Raw genomic sequence first — 24321 nt, 5'->3', positions numbered from 1 at the left:
AAAGATTTCATGATATTCGAACAGAAAATATGGCAAGACCATTATTATTTCTAGTTTTCTACTAGTTACATTGTTTATGATTAAAAGCCACACACCTCGCGATGATTGATTGTCGGTTTTTCCAATCCAGTTTTCCCAACGTGTGGAATTCCCAACATAGCCTGAGTTCCAATGATCATTTTCCCAGTCCTATTTTTCCACTCCAGTTGTCCCAATCCATTTTTTTCCAAACTACTTTTCCCAGTACCATGACAACTTACTTGACCCTCTGTTGTACATCTCCTGACAACTAAAGGTGTTCTATTGAATTATCATAATACTACTAATGGGGGAAAGGAACTGGTCACCTTACCCATTATTTCCTGGCCTAGTTGCTTCATAAACAGTGTCTTGGTAGCTATCACTTGTGAGGTTCAGACCTGTCTTCGGATAGTTGACTAAACAACAAGAATGCTACTAATGTCGTGGCCGAAATTGTAAATTAAATTCTCGTGGCAAGGGAAAACTTTTAAATATTGATGGATATTAATGTTACAAATTCAATCATAACCTTCCGAATACTTCCATAACTAGCAGAAACAGGGACAAGAAATTATCAAACAACATTTTACCAACATTCCTGAGATATATGAAGAGTATAGAGGAAGAAGTTAAATTTTAACTTATTTACGAGCATTTGGGCACAATTTGAATTTTTTTTAAATATGATGTGGTACCATACATAATTAAAAATTGGGTAATTAAATTTTTAATGCATGTAATATAGCCTATAGACTAGAGATGAACAACGATCGAGAAAGCAAGACTAACAGCGCCCGCAAAGTCGAAAAACCGCACGACAATGTTCTATACGGCGTCGCGTCGTTGACGTAAAGACTGCTTGTGAGTGTTTCGAGATGTCGAGATTGAACACTCCCGAAGTCCCGAACGTCAAGCAGCCTTGAATCGCCACAGTTGTTTATACCTGACTGAACTTTTATCTACTTTGGCAACTGTTATATATGTATAAACAATCAAGTAGCCTATTTGAAACATCATCTCTACCTTTCAGTGTATGATAATCCGTTCCCCAATCTTTATTTAATTACTAGGCCATTATTAAAAGGCTAAGAATTTTCTTTTCATAGGTTTCAGATCAAGTGTGCAATTTCAAGTAAAAAGATATTAACGTTATGTTTTATGTTTCTTAGAAATACAAATTTATTTGAGAATTTTTTTTTCTATTCATATAACCATAGGTAATATCATATAATAGAAACAAAACATTTTGATAACTAAGATACTGTTCTTTTTGTATTTTTGTCTCATTTAAACATTTATAATGTTATTTATTTCAATGATGTATGTTATTCAAAGTTACGAAATCTTTCCACGCCAACCAAATGCTATTTCGAGAATGATGAGCGAGACTCGAAGCGCACGAGAATGACGAGACGAGACGAGACTCGAAAGACAAATGCAACGAATACAGCGAGCGAGAGCGGCAGTTAGTTTTGTTCATCTCTACTATAGACCTAATGTATAAAGTACCATTAACAATTAATGGATAATTTTATTAAGCCTTTCAACAATGTTGTGAATAAGTTTGGGAAAATAAAAATTTGGGAAAGAAATGTTGATGATCTGAGGTTGGGAAAGATGAACTTGGAAAATGACTAAGTTGGGAAAAGATGACATTTGGTGCTATTTTATTTGGAAAATTATATTTACTGAAAACACCGGGTTTGGAGCTGTTAGTGGAAAAAATGAATTGGAAAAAGTGTCCTCCAGCACTCGTGGTATATGTTTAGCGATAGCGATCATTAGACTGAAAGAGGATGGTATCTACCACCAATGCGTTAGGGCTACATTAATTTATACCCTCTACCAGCTAAAATACACCAGTTGTATCAGATGAGGCATGAGATTAATGTTAGTAGTTCGCAATATAGGCCTACGGGCGCCAGATTAATTTAATTCTAACATCCACTGATATTACCGGAGTTAAGGAGTCACCGCGAGACTGTGATAGTGACGGTGATAACAGAGATAGTAGTGTTAATTTTTTTGATAGTGGTGTTGGTGATTGTGATTTAAGAAAAAATATTAATGGGAGTAAAATGTGTGAAATATTATGTAGAATACGTCAGAAGACGAAGCAAAAAAAAAATATAATAATGTACAGATTAAGAACTACATAACTGTCCAAATTAATTTAAAGAAGTGAACCATAAACACAGCCCGGATGTTTAGTAATTTATAATACATAAACTAGACTAACAAAGAGGCAATTAAAAATGAAAATGGCATTGTAAATTTAAAAAAAAAAGACGAATAGGCAGAGTAATTAAAAACATGAAATATAGAACCTTTAAGTTTAAAACGCCATAACATTTTATCAGCTAATTTATATGATATTCATGCAATACACCTTGTTATTGTTTGCACATAACTACCAGGTACATATTTAGATTTTCTAATGTTAATCTCTGCCTTCCATTGGATAGAACAGTTTTCACCACAAAAAAATAATAATCGTTGTATATCAACTGACGAAACTGGTGCATGTGTGAAACAAGCTAGTGGCTCAACTTTCTACAACAACGGATATATTTTTTTTCTGCTCCGTCTCCATCACAAGATCACACATGTCTCGAGCGTTACGTACATAGTGGCAAAAAAACCGGACCGACCCTTGTAACTGATACAAAAGAATCCTGTGCTGTGTATTGTGTCAAACTGTGGTAATTTCAATATGGGTAGTGAAGCCAGAGGTATGTACTGCTATTTAATGTAAAAATACGCAGTTATCTTTACCGAATAGAGGTAGAAATGTAATATTGATGCCAGATGAAAATAAAACTCTCAAAGTTTTTTCGTCTGTAAGTTTGAGGCACTGAAGGAAACAAAAGAACAAATCGAACAAATGCAATAAATTTCATTGTTACAATTATACAAGATGGATGTGTTTTGTGACTAGCAAAATTTGAATCTGTGACTCTGAAATCAGCTACAAGGGTCAGTCCGGTTTCCCCCCCCCCCCCACTACTGTACATTTTTGCTATGCATGAAGCTGCATATTCATCTCTCTTCTCTGCTCTGTCAATTTGCATCAGCACATCGATCTGACATTTGTAAATGCAGACTTCATGTTAATCCTGCTACACAATCATATGGAATGGTGCTTATGTTATTTATATAATAGTAATAATAATAATAATAATAATAATAATAATAATAATAATAATAATAATAATCCGTGGCGCTACAGCCCGTGAAGGGCCTAGACCGACCAGCCGGCTGCTGGCCTCACGCCCACATGCCGAAACAGAGGTGGACGATCATCCAACCAGAATGGAGGTATCGTGTGGTTAGCACGATGATCCCCCCCAGCCGTTATAGCTGGTATTCGCAACCAGATTTCGCTACCTATCGTAGCTCCCCAAGTGCATCACGATGTTGGGTGGGCACCGGTCCCATGCGCTGGCCGAAATTTCATGAGAAAATTTCTTCCCCCATGAGGACTCGAACCAGCGCGCATTTCGTAACGCGAGTCCTAGGCGGGCCTTAGACCGCGACGCCACGGCGAGGGACTGTTATTTATATAGCTTAATCTTATATTCATAAAAATGGATTGATCGATTACTTTTTAACAATTTTTATCCTTGTGTATACAATTTTTACTGCTTATGGCAATATTATAAATATTATCCATTTACGTGTGACTCTATATGTATAATCATAATCCATTATGCTTTCGGATCTATTTCATAAAACCCATGATTTCATTGACTGCTTGTAATACTTTGTTCATAAGATTTTGTACGTTTATTGGAGATCTGATGATGGTTCTTTGAACAGAAAACGTTCATCAACATATTAAAATAAAATATTTGTGTTATTGCGATATAATTGGATAAGTTTGACGATATTATTAATAAAACTTTGTTAATTCACACAGCTTTTCGGACCCAATATGTTTTTTAAATTTAGTGTAAACGGACTTTTACCACAAATGTAGTATCGCCTTTCAAAGTATAGCAGATTTGTCATATTTCCTGTAAGCCAGTATTAAACTTTTCACTAATGACATTTGGGAGGGCAAAAGAACATTTTAATCATACTGAAAATTCAGTTTATGTAATAAAATAAATCCTATAAATGGTTGAAATTGTAGAACAGTCAACACTAAACTCGCACATGAAGAGTAAAGTGAAGGCATTCAAAATGTTGCTTCTTAACTCCACTCAAAATAAGAAATAAATAAATGTAATTTAAACTTATTTTAAAAGAGAAAATATACACTTATTCTTAAAACATACAGCAAGAGCTTAATGTAGATAACAAAGGCAAAATAAAACTGGCTTTATCACTCCTAAATACCTTCTCTATGTAACTTGACACAATATCAACGCAGTGATAAAAGACATTTTGTCAAACATCCGAGTTCTAACCATTATATGACACACAAAATGTTAGCAATATTGGAAAAAAAGACATAGTCAGAAGTCGTGTATTTGCTGTTGTCTTCGTTAAGGCTGGTTCACAATAAACCGGGAACGGAAACGACAACGAGAACTAGAACGGAAATATTGTTAAATAAATGAATTTGAATATGAGCATTTACAATAGTTAATTTTGAATGTTCACATTTAAATACATTTATTTTAACATTATTTCCGTTCTCGTTCTCGTTGTCGTTTCCGTTCCCGGTTTATTGTGGACCAGCCTCTACTGTCGCTCCTGTTCCTGTTATGTACACACTTGAAGTAATGCTGACAGATATCCACGGAGATGAAGAAATAATGAAAAAGCCGGCCGAAGATGCACATGACATTCCTGTGCAGCCTGTAGAAGGGGAACTGTGTAGAAGTTCAATCGATTTTCACTTGCGGACAGATTCAACAGAAGTCTTTGTGACGCATTTAACCGAACGTTATCTGTAACAAAGATCACGTAACAAGAGCCTAGAGGTAAGAAAAGAATTCCACGAGATAAGATTACAAAGAAGAGAGTGAGAAATGAATGGAAAAAAAGGAAAATAGGCGAAGAAAAGCCTGAGGATAACAAGAAGAATAGATACACTCAACAATTTAAGCTATTTACAGTCGTTTCAAGGTTGTCATTAGATCATCGACTTTCAAGGGAAATGAAAATAGTTTGTGCAGCTTTCCTCGGAATGGAAAGTGAAATTGGGCGTCTAGTTTCATAGATTCATGTCATGTAGATCAGCGCTTGATATTCCGTAATCATATTTATTCTGAAAAAATCAAAAGGCACTCAGCTTTTCTAAAACTATATCCCTTATTCAAATCACCATACGTGGGCATTTGGTCTAAGAAAACATTTTAGGCTTATATTACGTTAATCAGAGCCAAACTTCTCTATGCTTATTCAGCATGAGTAACGTAAACAAATATCTGCTTTGCTGTTTTCGAGGTGTTCAAAGATCAGTTCTACGCACTACCATCGGCGCAGACTACAAAACAAGCAACAGATTCTTAAACGAAGTTCTCAGCAAAGAGTCCATAAAATAATATTCTTGAATAAACAACGTCAACAGTCTTTGCAGACTTTACAGAGCCACCCAAGTCCGTTAATAGGGAAATCTACTGGGGGTGAACAATCCTCCGCGCGCCATCTTCCACTGTTTGCGGGTCTTGGGCAAGTGAAGCCGATAACTGCGGTGAACAGGTGTCAGGAAATCCGGAGTAATCTACCTACAGTTTGGCGCCAGTTATTACTAATAAGCACTTAAAAATAAAAACTTACAAATTTATCTAGGCCTACAGTTTATCGCGTAAGTTACTACAAATAGGTAAGTGATTTCTAGGGGAATTTTCTAGAGCCATGTCCAATGTTATATAGAGATCTTCTGTGAGCACAGTATGTGGCTGTCCACGCTTCTAATCAAGAACACTTCCCGTTTCACGTAATTTATTTACCAATCTTTGAATCGAACTTCGATTTGGAACTTGGACACCAGGGAATCTCTCTTGAAATAATCTCCTTACAGCACGAGTCGATTCTGTACGTATGTACAGGGACATCATTTTATTTTTACTAACATTTTTAATATTAACCTGTCTATACCTTTAGAGAACCGGAAACACCGCTTGCTCCCCCCTCCAAGACTGGAGTTCGATGATACTGGCGTAAAACACAAATTACTCTACTAGGTATAGGAAGGAAGAAAAGTAGTTCATCCATTTACGTAAACTAGGAAATATCGCGATTTTGAGTTTGATAATTTTCATTAGGTTTTTCTTTAATCAAAGTACAGTACTGTATTAAGAATAAGTGTTTTTACTCACGAAGTGAGTTATCCATGCGAACGTATTCATTATGCGGTGTATATTATACTGTCTACAGCACATTGGCGTGCAATATAGAGAAAGAAGTTAAATTGAAAAATAATCATAATATGAATATTTAAACACAATTTTGAAAATGGTGGCCGTTCATTTCGATACAGGCTTCAGTTCTTTTGTGCATATTATCGCACTATAGACTATTGCATCTAATTCCAATTGCCAGTTTCGTCCTTCGTACTAGTAACTCATGTTGAAATAATTCTATACCTACTCTACGTACTGTTAATTCAATCTTCACTTCTGCCCGACCCGAAAATATAAAATTACTCAGACATGCTATCTACTGTCCGTCCAAGTGGTTATGCCTCAGGATTGTAGAAAGGGAGGAAATCACGTGACAGTTAATTACTTAACGAGGCCCTTTTATTTAAGTTAAATTAAACAGCTGTATACTATTACGTAGACGTCCAATTCCTAAGAGAAATTAATGTTTTCAGAAAAGAGCTAAGACAGGCCAGGTTTTAAAGACGGGCGAGCAGAAGCAGGTGGGGGAAATCGGGATGCGACGTAGGCAAACGGACAGTACCTGTGCGAAAATATGATTAAATATTGAAAGCTCTTTCGTCACTGGAAAACGCGAACATATTTCTGGAACGTACTATACTCAGTAACTCAGTACTGCTTACTATCTGCTGTCTTGGCTCTGTGTGGAGTTGGAACTTCATTAGTAGAAGGGGTGGGAGTGAAGTACATTCAAAAACTCAGGTACAATAAAAATTGAAGTAAAAATAAAATGATGTCCCTGTATAACTCATACATGAATACTCGTTGGGGAACAAAATATCTGAATTGAGCTATATTAATTTAATTAGTACACTGTTGCCTAGAGAAAACATGCTTATCTTGAAAGAGTACAACTCACACTGATGCCTGACGCAACTTTCAGCGCTGTGGAGGCGGAAAGCTTAGCAGGTGGTTCCACCGACTAGCCGTGAGCCGTGAAATTGTGCGCGCGCGAAAGATTGTTCACCTAGTATTTTCACTTAATGTATACATCAAACTAGAGTCAACTTTATCAACGCTGAAGAAAGAAGTAATCTCAGTCTTAATAAACTAAAAATCTTAGGGTTCAACTAGGAGTCAAAAGTGAAAGTATGGTCTCTGTATTACAATCAACGATTTTGGATGCTGGCTGCTAATTCTGTAAACGCCGACTGTTCATTATTCCACCTAGTTCCATTGCTCTTTTAAGAGGGGAGAACAGATTTGATTGGGTGGTAGGTGATGAAGAAAAGAGACGCAGAAATGAAACATAGTGATGATATCGTCTAGTCCAACCGCCACTTTTGCCTGCCCTGCCATATTGTCTACATCTTTTCTTTTTTTAATTGGTTATTTTACGACGCTTTATCAACTGCTATGGCTATCTAGCGTCTGAATGATATGAAGGTGATAATGACGGCGAAATGAGTCCAGAGTCCAGCGCCGAAAATTTCCCAGCATTTGCTCTTAATGGCTTGAAGGAAAACCCGGGAAAAACCTCAACCAGTTACCTTGTCCCAACCTAGATTTGAAACCGGGCCCTCTCGTTTCACGGTCAGGCTAACCGTTACTCACAGCGGTGGATCTACATCTTATTCATGAAATAATTAAGAAATAATGTCTTCTTTGATAAGAGGTTTGCTTCGTGATGAAAATAACTTCGTAAACTGATAGTTTATAATGGTACTGAAAATCATAGCGAGCGCCTTTCTATTCTACGGTGTATCGTTTACTGGTTAATTGCAGACAAAAGCTGACATACTGACGTGTAACATGTAAGCTACTCAGCAAATTAAGGGGAGACGAGGAAGTGCGAAGAACTGCTGTAATTAAGCAAAATGGGGAAAACAAGATGAGAACGAGCTTAAGTCGATAAAGAGATTATTGCAATTTGACAGTGAGGAACAGGGCAGAATGCAAGCAACTTTGAGACTGCAAGTGGATTTCAAAATATGTTAGAGGATTCATAATAAGCTTGTAATTGCTTGAAACGCTTATGTTGTCGGTTGGTTGCTTTTAGATTTTAACAAATTGGTTATTATTCTAAGGATTATGAATAAGATTGAAAGTAAAATAAATTTATTATTTATATGTTGTATTATTAATCACAAAGTATATGATTATGTCTTGTGACGAGAATATTGTACGAAATGGAAATATAAAAATTGGAAATTTATCTTTTGAAGAGGTGGAGAAGTTCAAATACCTTGGAGCAACAGTAACAAATATAAATGACACTCGGGAGGAAATTAAACATAGAATAAATATGGGAAATGCCTGTTATTATTCGGTTGAGAAGCTTTTATCATCCAGTCTGCTGTCAAAAAATCTGAAAGTTAAAATTTATAAAACAGTTAGGCTATATTACCGGTTGTTCTTTATGATTGTGAAACTTGGACTCTCACTTTGAGAGAAGAACATAGGTTAAGGGTGTTTGAGAATAAGGTGCTTAGGAAAATATTTCGGATTAAAAGGGATGAAGTTACAGGAGAATGGAGAAAGTTACACAACACAGAACTGCACGCATTGTATTCTTCACCTGACATAATTAGGAACATTAAATCCAGACGTTTGAGATGGGCAGGGCATGTAACACGATGGGCGAATCCAGAAATGTATGTAGAGTGTTAGTTGGGAGGCCGGAGGGAAAAAGGCCTTTAGGAAGGCCGAGACGTAGATGGGAAGATAATATTAAAATGGATTTGAGGGAGATAGGATATGATAATAGAGACTGGATTAATCTTGCTCAGGATAGGGACCAATGACGGGCTTATGTGATGGCGGCAATGAACCTCCGGGTTCCTTAAAAGCCAGTAAGTAAGTAAGTAAGTATTATTAATCTTTATTTTTCTTTTATTTATTTATTGAATATATATATATCGGCCTCATGTCTATATACCTCAATGGAGGTGAACGATCATCGAACCAATACGGATGGTATCATGTGGTCGGCATAATAATCTCTCTAGTCGTTATAACTGGTTTTCAGAGCCGAATTTCGCTACATATCGTAGTTTTCCAAATTCATGACGATGCTAGGTGGATACCGGCCCCATACTTTGATAGAAATTTCAAGAGAAATTTTCTTCCGCCATGTCATGAAAACTCCAACCAGTGCGCATTCCGTAACGCAAGTGCAGGCATGATAACTTTTGATCACGACGCTACGACACAAGAGATGTGTTATATAATTCGATATTTACTTATCAGTCAACTTTACAATTCATAGTTATGGTGGACCTTTACAGATGTGTTATATAGTGTTCACAAATTAATGAAATCTGGATAAATTTGAACTCCTATGCAGTAATAACAATAACAATAACAATAATAATAATAATAATAATAATAATAATAATAATAATAATAATAATAATAATAATAATAATAATACCGGTACCAATATCCCAGGCGTTACATGAGGCCTGAGGCAGCTTTGTGCATTCCAAAGACAATTCATTATGCTGTGTGTATATAAATTGCATTATCTATGTGAGAAATCGTTGTTTAGTAAGCTTTCTTTCTAATATATCATTTTTATATCTCATTTTGACTTAATTAGATGTAGTTTTAATTAGTGTAAGTAGGTACATTTATATTAAGGACGTGAAAGTTGTTTGAAAGATCGGGAATTCTGGTGCTAATTTGATGATCGCCGTACACTCCTAATGGCTTAGTTAAAAGCCTTTAATTTTCCGCTTCAGATCATTAATCCTCGTTAAGAGCTTAAAATTAAATTGACGGTCAATGCCTCCCGTATCCTAAGCTCATAACACTGTACATGAGATGTCAAAACTTTGTTCCTCAGTGTAGATTCCGTAATTTTAATGTGTTTAATTTCAATTATAATCGAGGAACCGCGCAGCAAGAACTAAAGTAGTAGTAAATGCTGTGCCTTTATAAAGTAGGCCTATAGCATGATTTATTCTAGCGGAAATGTTACCGGAAATGATGCTATCAATAATAGCTACATTTAAAATTACTCCATTATCAAAGAAAATTTTCCATTTTGTAAGACAGTTCAAGAACAGATGGATGGATGGATGAGTAAAGATGGTGAATGAATTAATGAATGAATGAATGAATGAATGAATTAATTAATTAATTAATTAATTAATAGATGCATAGGTAAGTAAAGGGATGGATAAATGACATTGTAAAGATGAAGTTATCTTTACATCTATCCATCCCTGGATGAAATAAAAGGAGAGCTGGATGGACAGATGTATTAATGGATACGTAGACGTAATGGTTGTGCGAATAATATGATTCGATGAATGGGCGGATTAACGGATAGAAGAATAAATGACAGAATGACCGACTGGAAAGATGAGTTTTTTTTAGTTGGTTATTTAACGACGCTATATCAAATACGAGGTTATTTAGCGTCGATGAGATTGGTGACAGCAGAAAAAACCCAACCAGGTAATCAGCCCAAGAGGGGATCGAACCCGAGCCCGAACGTAACTTCAGACCGGCAGGCAAGCGCCTTAACCGACTGAGCCACGCCGGTGGCTGAAAGATGAGTGAAAAATGCTTGCCTAGATAGATAGATACCTGAATGAATGGATGGACGGATAGATGAATGAATGGAAAGATAAAAATGAAAAGTCGTTACCAAGATGTATATATGTATGTATGTATGTATGTATGTATGTATGTATGTATGTATGTATGTATGTATGTATGTATGTATGTATGTAAATTTAAAATTATTGTTTATTTAACGACGCTCGCAACTGCCGAGGTTATATCACCGTCGCCGGTGTGCCGGAATTTTGTCTCGCAGAAGTTCTTTTACATGCCAGTAAATCTACTGAGATGAGCCTGTCGTATTTAAGCACACTTAAATGCCATCGACCTGGGCCGGGAACGAACTGTCACTGAAAGGTGCACTGGAAGGAATGGTGAACGAGAAAAAAGTTCGTGGTAGAAGAAGATATCAGGCGATAGACAACGTTAAGATATGTGGATCATATGCGAAGACTAAAAAGAAGAAATAAAATAGGAAAGGTTGGAGAGTGCTGGGTTTGTTGTCTGTGATGAACTAAGTAGGCTAAGTTTTTCTGCACTAGCGACATCTATGGGCCAAACTATAGAGTCGGGGCGAATGACGGCAAAGTTAAAGGTCCAACCCTTGGAGGAAAAAAAAAACTATCAACGTCAAAAATAATCAGAAGGGATGATGATTTTTTCAAGACTCTGGAAATATGAAAAATCTCTCTAATAACAAAACCTTGTTCTTTTATCGTGTTTTTAATGTGTTCGTGACTTCTGGCAGTACACTCGTAGATCGAAGTGATTGACTACGTTCTAAATCATGTATCACTGTTTATATATTAAGTGGTAATCTAAAAACGAGAAGAGAATTATTGCAGAACACCTTATTCAATCTCCGGATTGCTATCGATGCCATGCAAACTGATAAGTGTGTGAAGGTCGTTGGTAATAATTACTAACACTTCAGATCGATATGTGCGTTAAAATTAGTCCAGAGGTCAGGAACTATTGCCTTCAAACAGCTCAAAGTAACTATGTGTCAAGTGAAACATCGCTAAAAAAATTTAAAGATAATTTCTTGTATATTCGAGGTCGAATGATTGCTACGCTCTGTATCAGAGTCGAGGTTTGCGATGTCTTACATTTCGGTACCCATAGGAGGGGCGGTCAAATCAGCGCTCGCGGTGTCAGACTTTTGAGTTACTAAGGTTACTCCAGTGAGTGATACATCGTTTGAAAGGTACGGAAAATTATGAAAATGGCCAAAATCGCCGCCTTTTCAAAATCACCTGTATCGCTGTATTAACTATTAGATATCTAGCATCGATTGACTTGGTAATTCTGGGATGGTATTTGACGAGATGAGGCAAAGTATTCGTCATGAAATTACCTGACTTCAATAATCATATTAAGTCAAAAAGTGATGAGGCGCACCCTCCTTCGGATTGAAAAAAAAATCGGAGTAGACTATCGGAGACATACCCACAAGTTTTATGCATTAATACATCTCTTGGGATGGGATGTTGCTTATGCACCCGCTCCATTTGTGTTGCATATGCCTCGAAATTGTGAATTTTCTCTCTTCACTCAGTTTCACTCGCGAATTTTTGCAATTTAACTTGTTGACTGCTGATTGTTGCTCAATTGAAACTGTAGCTTTGTTCGTTACGAATTGTTTGACACTACTACGAACGTTCTATCGCTTTGTTTTATAGAGTTACACTACTTCGGCTGCTGCGCGACCCGCCAATTCGTGCCTCAACTTCCCCCTAGCGCGTATCGCTAAATGACGTCACCCGCTCTAAGTCAAGGATACGTTGGATACATTGACCCTTCGTCTGTCGATCACCGTTTTCTTGATTGGAATATGTCGTGTAGTTCAGAAATTATAGGCATGACTTGTGATTTGCTGATTTTTGATGAAGTGAAACTTTAACATTACGAATTGTTTGATACAACTGCGAACGTTCTATTGCTTCGCATTTTCGAGTTACACTGCCTCGCCTGCCACGAAACAAGCAAATCCATGTCTCGAATTGACCCCCCCCCCTTGTACGGTAGATGCCGTCACCCGCTCCAACATAAGATCATATTGGATATATTGATCCTTCGTGTATCGATCGCCGTTTACTTCATTGGAATATGTCGTGTAGTTTAGAAATTATAGGCGCGACAAAACTGGCCTGAAAATGTGTCTGTTCACTTTCTGGGATAGCACCCTACTGAACTGAACTTATAGACGTATTCACATCAAAAAGATAACCCCTTTACACGCAATCAAGGTATGAAGGTGGTGCTTTCATGAGCTCGGCACTAGAATGAGGAGGTGTGATCGGCACCACACTCTGACCGCCTTTGAGGAAAGACCGGATGTTGAATTTGACAGGAGGCCGATTTCATTCAGGGGCCGATCTGGACGTTTAGGCAACAATGAAAATCCCTTACCATCTGTGATTAAACCCGGAATCTTTAGACCACAGCTAGTTGCTCTACCAACTGGGATACTAGTAGTAGTATTTATTTATTTAACCTGGTAGAGATAAGGCCGTCAGGCCTTCTCTGCCCCTCTACCAGGAGATTCCAACTACAATATCAACAATAAAATTACAATTAGATACTAGGAAGTTCGGTGAAAATAAGATATTTTAAATTATTATTATACGTTTTCTCTTGAAATTAACAGAGACTTTAGCTGTAATGGTAGCAAATAAGTCAATAAATGAAAATTAATGTTAAAATCTGGTAGGAGATTATTTACAATTAGTTGTAAATTCTTTAAATGTCGTATTTACTGTAATTATTTAGCCATATTTGTTCGCTTAATTTCGTGTCATTCTGACTAATAACAAAATATATAAGTTTCTAAGAATTAATTTCGAAGAATGGCCTCCAGTCCTTAAGGAAGCAGAGCACCAACACATGACCAACTGTTTGCATGACTGAGAGGTCATAGCTTTTTAATCTGTCACAGGAACACGCGATATTAGGTTATTAAATGCTTTTTCTCCTATTACTTCCTTGTAGCGTTCCATTTTGTAATCTTATCGCCAAGAATTTAAGATATGATGGCTTCAACAGTAGGCCTAATTCTTTCAAAAGAAATAGGCTACAATCAAAAACTTTAAGTTGAACATCTGAATGTCTGTGAAACATAGAGACCTCGTTAAGAAAAATGAATTCATAAATTTCCTTCTTTCTTCTATTTCTCGTCCTCCTCATTCTGTTCCTCACAATAATAATAATAATAATAATAATAATAATAATAATAATAATAATAATAATAATAATAATAATAATAATCATCATCATCATCATCATCATCATTGATCCTTTTAGATGCCCATAGAACTCCAACACTTTTCTTCTTCTGATAGGTTAATATCAAGCTAATTATTTATCAATGGCTTTGTTCTAGCACAGTTCAGAATCGATTTTGAGTTGCCTGCTCAAGCGCAGTAACTCAATGTACGTTCCAACATGACTTTAATTTATGCTGAACCGGTTCTGAACTCCCAGTTTTCAATTCCAACGTAGGTAATTTGGAACCCATTCGGAACGAGTGAAATTGGCTCTCGATTATGAGCAGGAACTGGAAATTCTGTACAGTTCAACGCATGCGCAGACGGTTTAATATGATATTCAAGTTAAAAAGCTTCCAGACAGGGTAGGTTAAAAAAAAACAGTTGATCTGGAAGATGATAGTGATATGTTTTATGACGAATTAGGTTCAGAAGATGAATATAATTTTGTGCGAGATCGTGCGTATTTGCTTGGTTTCCGCACAAAACCAATCCGCGGAAAGTCTAAAATTTCACATTCAGTATTCCCAACCGAACACACATAACAATTTCCCTCTTCTTACCGCTTAAGTGACATATTGATTTTACTGCTTTAGGCTTTTAACATATTATTTTTAGAGACGTTCAATATAGTAATAATTATAAATTGGAAACTTGCCACTGCAATTTCACCTAAATTGCACTGTTAATTATTGTTTTTAAATATTTGAAAAAATTAAGTAAACTCTACAACTCCACTAAAGTTACTGCATTCGTGATGCAAGTAACATTAAGGAAGCCGTGAAAAAATCAACAAGATTCCAGACTCATCATAGACTGGGGGGGGGGAAGACAGACATATATCACCGTCTGCTGGAGTATAGTAAACACAGAAAACATTTTAAAGCAACAATGTTGAAGATAGATATTTTTGTTTTGCAAATTTGCCGTCATTGAACAGAAACCAAGATGGAGATTTCATTGCAACTAATTAGAAATTCCTCTTTCAGGTATGTAATAAACGATCTTCGCACAAAATAATGTACGATACACGAGCGGTATGTTTTCTTTCAATTCTCAGAAATTAAAAAAGCTCACCTACGTTTCGCTTTTTCAAACTTTTTCTCGAACATGAAAACTTCAACATACCGCTCTTGTAACGCATATTATTATTAATGTGAGGAGAAACTAAGGACGCCGTGAAAGAAGAGTTCAAGAAACGTTCCAACAACGTAAAATCTCGAGTTATTTCTGAGAACGTACTCAACTGGCGCATGCGTCGGAAGATGTGTTGGTATGAGTTCGTAAAGCGTTCTGAATTGCTTGTGAAAACAAATCTATTATTTCAGATTACGATCTTTAGCTAATATTTCAATTTGTTTTAGTTTTTTATTCGTTTCCATATTATACTCTTTTATCTCTTAATGTACAGTGGGTGATCAAATTATTAGGGACACTTGGTAAAAGTAGGAATTTCATCTTCAAATTCACATATAACACAAGTAATTTGGATTTTCTCAACTGGAAAAGCTTTATTGCTCTAAATGGTGTTTTATAAACAATATTATTACATATTTAATCGTGTAATAATGAATATGGAATGAAATAAACAAGAAAACTAATATTTTGTCACACATCCCTTTGCAGTAATTACAGCTTTAACTCTCTTTGGCATACTAGAAATGCATTGAAGACAATTGTTTTTAATTTCTTGGCCGTGATGCCACATATTGATCAGTTTTTCTATCAAAGATTGTTTATTTGTAATAATTTCTGAATGAATTTGCCTCTTCATTACCTCCCAAATATTTTCAATCGGATTAAGGTCCGGAGAGTTACCAGGCCAATCCAGAACCTTAATTTTGTTGTCAGACAGGAATTTTGTTACCTTATTTGTCTAGTAACAGGGCGCAGAGTCGTACATGAAAACAAAATCACCATCTGGAAACCATCCACGGACTTGTGGAAGAAGCCGTTCCTTCAGAACCTTTATCTATTAATATCGTCTCATCATTCCTTGAACAAAATACAGACGACCAGTTCCATTACCATTAATCACAGACCACACCATGAGGCTTAGAGGATTTTTAACAGTCTTCATAATACAGTCATTACAGGCTTTACGCCTTCTAACGAACACAGATTTGTCAACAAGTATCTGTATGGTAGATACATCTGAAAAACATACCTGAAAGAAGAAATAAACAGTACATAAAACACATTTGCACAAAGTAAAATTGTGAGTAACAAAGAAATCATGTGAATGACAAACAACTCACTTTTGTCCAATCATCCACAGTCCAAGACTGATGCAGCTTTGCCCAAGAGAGACGCTTCTTCACCATGTATGGTTTCAGGAATGGTTTCTTGGTTGGAGTGTGACATGAAAACCCTAACTCTTTGGTCCTCCGTCGGGTTGTCATAGAAGATATGTTGATTCCAGCATCTCTCATTGGCGCCTTTCTATGTAGAAGACTGTTAAATATCCTCTAAGCATCATGGTATGGTCTGTGGTTAGTGGTCATGGAACTGGTCGTCTGTATTTTGTTCAAGGAATGATGAGACAATATCAATAGATAAAGGTTCTGAAGGAACGGCTTCTTTCACAAGTCCATGAATGGTTTCCAAATGGTGATTTTGTGTTCATGCACGACTCTGCGCCCTGTCACAAGGCAAATAAGGTGACAAAATTCCTGTCTGACAACAAAATTAGGGTTCTGGATTGGCCTGGTAACTCTCCGGACCTTAATCCGTTTGAAAATATTTGGGAGCTAATGAAGAGGCAAATTCATTCAGAAATTATTACAAATAAACAACCTTTGATAGAAAAACTGATCAATATGTGGTATCACAGCCAAGAAATTATAAACAATTGTCTTCAATGCATTTCTAGTATGCCAAAGAGAGTTAAAACTGTAATTGCTGCAAAGGGATGTGTGACAAAATCTTAGTTTTCTTGTTTATTTCATTCCATATTCACTATTACACAATTAAATATGTAATAATATTGTTTATAAGACACTATTTACAGTAATAAAGCTTTTCCAGTTGAGAAAATCCAAATTACTTGTGTTTTATGTGAATTTGAAGAAGAAATTCCTACTTTTACCAATATCCCTAATAATTTGATCACCCACTGTATTATATAAATGTTTGGTTTTTGATGAATACCTTGATTTCTTTTCTTACTAAAGCTACTTGTCGGCTTGGATAGCGTAGTCGGTAGAATGCTGACTTTCTGTGCCCGAGACTGCGGATTCGATCCCGGCCCAAGTCGATGACATTTAAGTGTGCTTAAATGTGATAGGCTTATGTCAGTAGATTTACTGGCATATAAAAGAACTCCTGCGGGACAAAATTCCGGCACACCGGTAACGCTGATATAACCTCGGCAGTTGAATAGAATATAATTTTAAAAATTAAATTTTTGTCATATTTAATTCTTCAAAAGCTCTACCTGCTCGATCGCATCCTATGCTGCTTACACTGCCTGCTCAATCAACGCTTATGTGAGTATCCGTTAGGTGACAGGTAGTGCACGCCGCTATTAGGGATAATGTTAATGGCGGTGGTGCACTATCTACCATCTAATGGTAAAATAACTGATTGAGCAGGCAGTTTATACACCCATGGGATGCGATTCAGCAGGAAGTGTTCAAAAGTCCGGCGAATATTAGGATTTGTGAAGTGTCAAATTTTTTTATGCGCTTGTAAATTATGAACTGAATTTTAATAACTATAGTCCCGTCGCTCTTATTTCCGGCAATCAATCACGTTGGACGTCGGCTACATTTAAACGTGTGCGTCTTGATATTTGCTGCTGATGACGTTATGCACTTCCTAAGGCTCGATAAATACTTAATACAATCGCCCGCCATTTTGGCTCTTTCGTTGGCGTTCGCAGAAAGCACACGAGGACGTTATTTGCCGCTCAATTATTTGCTCAATTACAGTGCGTCTGATTTATTATCATAAGAGCTACGACACGATAATATTTAACGGTGCGGCAAATAGCTTCCTCGTCTGGTAGCTCGGCAACGAAATAACAAAAATGGCGAACGATACTACCCACTTAGACTTTATAGAGCCTTCACTTCCTAAGGGGTAAGCAAAGAGGAGGAGTAACGCCGGAAATAACAGCGACGCGACTATAAGTTTTTTTTTTGTAGAATTTAAGTTTTTCATGTAATATATTGAAAGTTCTTTACACTACATGAATAATTAGTTTTATTTATCTTTTAAGAAGTAGGCCCATCTCCATTTTTATACATGATTTATTATTACCGACATAGCAGAAATTTTTCATTTCTTCTATGATTTTTTCAAAAACGATTTTTATTCTAATTATTTCTGATATATACTTTAAAAACTAATACTTATGGTAATTAAATAATTGTTTGATACATTTTTAATTGCAATCATGTTATGGCTAATTCACTTCAAACTGCATAGGCTGAGAGAACTTGATCATCGGCGAAGTGAAGTCGTGAAGAAGAAACATTTTAAGGATGAATTAAAACCTACACTATGGAAATACGATTTACTACTCGTATATAAAATAGTTACTTAAGATCCATTCTAACTAAATAGGATCATCGGAATAGCGATAAGGCGAAAATACAGCAGCGACTGAATAAAAATGGCAGTGAAAGTCACATTTTAGGAAGAGAAACTTTTCCATATTCCTCTTGCTCACTATAAATCTCAGGAAGTGTAACCAGGATTTAACTCTGATCTTTATCTGCTTCCTTTGAGTCGACACAACTGTGAATCGTTAGTTTATTTTAAAATGTTACGCAGTTCTCCAAACAAGATCCTTGAGGCAAAGTCTCAACTTGGATTTCGTATTATCTATATTCTAAACACACAATTGCGATGGGATACCAACTTCGGGTCACCCTATAGGTGGCAAGACTCTCTCCCCGAGGCCAGAGGTCATTAGGATGTTCGTGTCTAGCCTGATGACCAACAACAGCTCGCAGTGTGGCTTGCCATTGTCATATAGCAAGTTGCAGTGTTTTGACAGCAAAACAAAGCGCTGTGTTGTCATGAAGGAAAATGGGTAACACGTTCTCGTCGCCAGCCCTTCAGCTAAATGGAGAGGTGAGTCTTTCGTTATCTGTGCGAAACTCTTTGACAGTGCTGTGATAAATTTACATGCTGATGGAGAGCATACGAAGTTATAGCTGGAGATACGCATAATGGAATAGTACTTGCAGCGTAATCTGAATCTAGTAACCACTAGACTTTGGATTTTAGACCCTTAAAACTAAAATTTTTTGTACCTAATTAGGTTCTAAAATTATCAAAATAGACATTAAAATACTCTAGGCACCTAAAATATATATTTTACAATTCATTTTTGGTTTTCAGATAAGTCAGTTACAATGTTATGAAATATATTTATTTAAAGTACAATTTCAGGTAGCTAAAAATACGATTTTGTGTACCTAAATATATTTATATCCACTCAAACTACAACTACTATAAAAATACAATAATTAGTGAGCATTAAGCATTTCGGTATACAGTGACAAAAAACGTGAAACATTATTATATCTTCAGTACACGCTTTAAAACTTTATAATCACTTAAGAATGTAGTTAATTGTAATAACGATTATTTTATATACGCTTTAACATCTGTGGTCATATCGCATGTTAGGATCTGTGGGTATACTAGTAGGTCGTTGTTATAAGTGAGGAGGCGAGACCTGGCATGTGAGCGATCTCGAATTCGATGCCACACTGAGAAGTGATGTTGAAGTATTAGTCAGTCTTTCTCTTGCCTTGTATTTGTTCCCTGTTATTCTAAGCGCTGGTTTTGCGCTATGGTAACTACATGATCGAGGTAATGTCAGAGTCCCTGATTACTTCAAGAAATTCGTGGGATAAGAGTATTGTTGGAATTTGTATTCTAAAGCCAGATAGCTTACATTTTCTTTATTTACTACTTGAATTTTGTCAGTGACAGCCATTTTGTCGGTGTGGTTGCTTCGTTTCTTAGTCTGTCTGTCTATTTCACGCTCCATCCTTCTCCATATCCACATTTCAAATACTTCTATTCATTTCTCTTCACTTCGTCGTAATGTCCATGTTTCTGCTCCCATACAATGCTACACTCCACATTTGAAGCACTTCACTAGTCTCTTCTTTAGTTCTTTCTCCAGAGGTCCGCAGAAGATGCTCCTTTTTCTATTATATATAATTAATAGTTCTAACATTGAGGAATAATAATGTATATTTAAGACAAGAACTTACTGCCAAAATTTTCACTTTCGTCGAAAACGCAATAATGACAAACGTTTCAACAGTTCAGTTTGTAACTGCAAACTAACACATTCCCGCGAAAGAGAGTATCAATGCGTAGTAATTTAGAAGGCTTCCGCTAGAATACAACACGCCTCAGGTCGTATATCGCACTATTTCATATTTGTACCCTATTTCACATTTGTAGCATTTCCTCTACTTTCATTGCAAAATATCAGAATTGTGTTTTTTGCATGTAGATAATACCTTATTTACACTTCTTATAAAGAAAGCGTAACAGTTATCCATTGGCCCATCTCTTCGCATTCACTATTGGGATCGTGCCAGCCTGAATTTCCATCAACGTGAAATAATATTTGCACACACTTAGCCAATCAACGGGCAGCAGATATAAAAGAACTCCATACAAAACTAAATCCGCTTCATAGGGCTTTCAGAAAGCGTTGGTAAACAGCTTCTTCATTTCCAGTCGGACAGAGCCTTGAATTATTGCGCGTACGAACCTGCTGTATTCAACGGGATGAAAGAGCCAGATAACGCCGTGTAAAAACACGCTATCGTGTCAACAATCTGCTGCTACAGCGTCTGCATTTCTACACTGTATTAAGGTCTGGCCAATATTCACAGCATTGTTCTGTCCATTTGTTTGCCGTGTATTGAGCGGATTGAGAATCTCTGCAAGAATATTTACGGCAACAAAAAGGATTACTAAAAGTAGGTCACTGAAACTGGTTTGGCAGAATTTTCTGAACTAATTTCGACGTATTTATTTTACCTGCAACCATAGAAAATATTGAATTCAAAAGATCTCTTTTGCTTTTGTTTATGATTAAGTTTCTGTGCTTAAATTGATGAATTAATGTCTTCAGATCATGTGTCTGGACTATAATATTTATTTTTAATTTCTGAATGTATATGAATTTCTGTACTTCATTTGAGGAATGGAAGCACTGTAATGTTTCTTTTGTAACAGCCTGTACTGATGTGTTAGAAGTCTGCAGGTGTTCAGGCCACCACTTGGAGAAATATGAATAACATTCTGCACAACAATGCAGAAAAAAGAAAAGTGATCCCGGTATAATGTGTAAAACTTAAAGACGAGATTAAATAAAATGATTAGAGTTTATATTTCATTCATATGATATCAGGAAGGTAAACTTCATGTAAAAGTTTCTGTTAGCACTGTTAACGTACGTAGTTTTATTGGCGTATGCATATGTTTCTGTATGAGAGAGAAAAAGAGGGAGATTGTTTCAAGTTATGCCCTATTATAATTTGTAGTAGACCTACAGTTCAAGTCCTATACAACTCGGTCCGAAACATCGCGGATGTGGATGTAACAGTGTAAGAAACATGCCCTCGAAAATACCTTTATTAAATAATCATATTCCTATATACTGTATCACGGTCAAGCTATAATAGGGGAGGTGGTAAGTGATGTCCCTCATAACCCCGTTATATGGGGATTCTATGGTTTTGCTTTGTCCCCACAAAGGAAACGGTTCTCTCTCCGCCTATGTCTACAAACATCGTAATTTTAACCATAAACTAGGCTATAAACCTCTGATTGAGGTTGTGGCTGATATGTACTGTACATCTATTATCAGGCAGTACATCTCACTTGACGATATGTGTCAGAGGAAAATAAATATTGTTTGTATGCATCTGAAGTCTGACTAGTGTAATATTATATAGCTAGTCGGCGATGTATGCAATGGAGTGGGAAAGGAACTGGCCATCCTGCCTCCATTATCTCCTGGCCTAGTTGCCTCATAAGTGGTGCCTTCTTGGTATCACTTGTGAAGTTCAGACCTGTCTTCAGACAGTTGACTGAACAACAAGTAGACTATAATAACAGTTAAACTTGCTTCCTTATGCTGTCTGTCAGGTTGAATCACTCGCTATTGAGAAGCTGTATAATAGTGTAGCGACTAAAATAACTCTCGTGTTCAGTAACTCACAAGATGCGCTTAGTTCGGTAAGAGACAAGTTCAATTTAAATCCAATCTCAATTAGCATTAGAACTTCCTTTAGAAGCCACTCAGAACACCTATGCTTGACATGGGTACAGGATACGTTGGAATCACCAGCAAAGAAAGATCTGCCCAACTTCCGAAGGCAGCAACATCTTCTAGTTCAGACTATGCCTATTCCAAGTGTCCTTTCATTCAGTTCATGAAATAACTAAGAAATACCGTACTACGATAAAGAAATAGTGTGACCATTGGAAAAATATTATATTAGGATCTTTAACAAAAGAACTCTTTTTCCTCACGGTTTCAGATGGAGTTAAATGTAAATTACTGGCACCAAACTTCAGTGTCTCTCAGTTTATATCAGGCGATGTTTCAATTCTTGACCTATGTTTTAAAGACTCTGGGCCGTAATCATAGACATTCTTAGCACGGGTTTCCGGTGGATGATCAGCGAACTAACGTTTTTCATATTCATAAACCAGTGTTAGCGATATAATATGATATGAATCCTGTACAAGAAACCAGTCGATAGCCGGGGCTAGTTTAGCACGCTCTTAGCGCGAGCTAGTGAAATGTCTATGAATAGCATCCTTCATGTCTAAAATTGGCGCATAGAAGCTTATTTACTGACGAAATAACATCATATTTACAGTACAGTATGAATTATGAATCTTTATTGAACACAAATACTAGGCTAAAAGTCTATAAAACACTAGCTCGACCAGTTCTGACTGCGGCAGTGAGTCATGGACAATCAAAAAAGCTGATGAGAAAAGGCCAACAGCAGCTGAAATGAGTTTTATGAGACGGACAGCGGGATGCTCATTGCTTGAACATCGAAAAAATGAAGACATACTGAAAGAACTAAAAATAGATCCTATAGTTCATTTCGTTCAACAATATAGACTTCAGTGGAAGAAACATGTCGAAAAGACGGATCACACTAGATAGCCTAGACTAATGTACCAAGAGGAAGGAGAATTTGAGAAGACCACGAAAACGCTGGCATGAGACCGTAACGGATCCACTAGTGTCTAACACAGCTATGGGGACTATAAGCAAAGTAGGGAGGGAACGTTCCTACTCACCTCACATTCGTTTGATTGACAGGCGAGGGGTAAAGCAGTTGTTTTGCTAAGTCAAGTGCAGTAGTGGATTCGACACACCTTGCGCATCAGTAATTTCTTCGCTCTTATTTCTTGTTTCAAAATCTTTATAGTATTTTGTTTATAGGAAGTACACGTATCATACAATAATTATGATGGCCACCTACTGTCATTAGGCAAATTATATATTTTTCAATTGTATAACTACTCCTTTATCATGTGCACAAAAAATTCTTGAACTGCCTTGTGATTGACATAATAAAGTATTTCTTTTTTAAAAACAATAAAGAAAAAAGCAAAGCTCCATTGTCATTTAACTGCACAATATATTAAAAGATACAATGCTCAACATAATAAATTGTTTCTTTTTAAAACTAATAAAGTAACTAAGCTCCATTGTCATTTAACTTGAAAATATATTAAACACAATATAATGATCAACAAAATCAATTGTTTCTTTTTATAAATACTAAAGAAAGTAAAACTAAGCACCACTGTCATTTAACTTTAAAACATATTAAACAAAATACATGAGATATGAATGAAACGAAATACTACTGTAGGCATATACTGCTGGTTTTCATTTTTTGTTGTTGATTGCCCTCGAAATTTCTTGTTATTAACTAAAAAGGATATATTTGGCTTTAAAATAGAACAACTCAACCGTAATACTGAAACTAAATGCATGTCTGTGATCCTAGACCTGGAGATACTTTTGGTCATATTCATTTTGAAAAGAAAAACAGCTCACAACAGTAAGTTGAGCCAAACATAGATACCATACGCATTGCAAATGTGCGCAGATTAGGTAATTGCTCCTCTGGTAGGTAATCCATTTTTTCCTAAACACTTTAGTG

At 36.3% G+C, this 24321-nt stretch overlaps 1 protein-coding gene across 9 annotated transcripts in view; it reads left to right on the top strand.

The window, feature by feature from the left end:
- LOC138712166 (uncharacterized) overlaps window positions 1-24321 on the top strand; it is a 99635-nt gene that overhangs the window by 55653 nt on the left and 19661 nt on the right. The window contains exon 1 of one of the 9 annotated variants that reach the window (XM_069843652.1): window positions 19079-19216. The exons of 7 other annotated variants lie outside the window; for them this stretch is intronic. The gene's annotated coding sequence lies outside the window, so the exon portion shown is untranslated. Of the gene's footprint in view, window positions 1-19078; window positions 19217-19943; window positions 19964-24321 lie in introns of those variants that run through there. One more of the 9 variants, XM_069843658.1, reaches the window with a different exon arrangement.

The sequence above is a fragment of the Periplaneta americana genome, chromosome 13 (assembly GCF_040183065.1).
Source record: "Periplaneta americana isolate PAMFEO1 chromosome 13, P.americana_PAMFEO1_priV1, whole genome shotgun sequence".
Lineage (NCBI taxonomy): Eukaryota > Metazoa > Arthropoda > Insecta > Blattodea > Blattidae > Periplaneta > Periplaneta americana.
The sequence above is the reverse complement of the archived record's forward strand: the minus strand, read 5'-3'. Positions and strand labels throughout refer to the sequence as shown.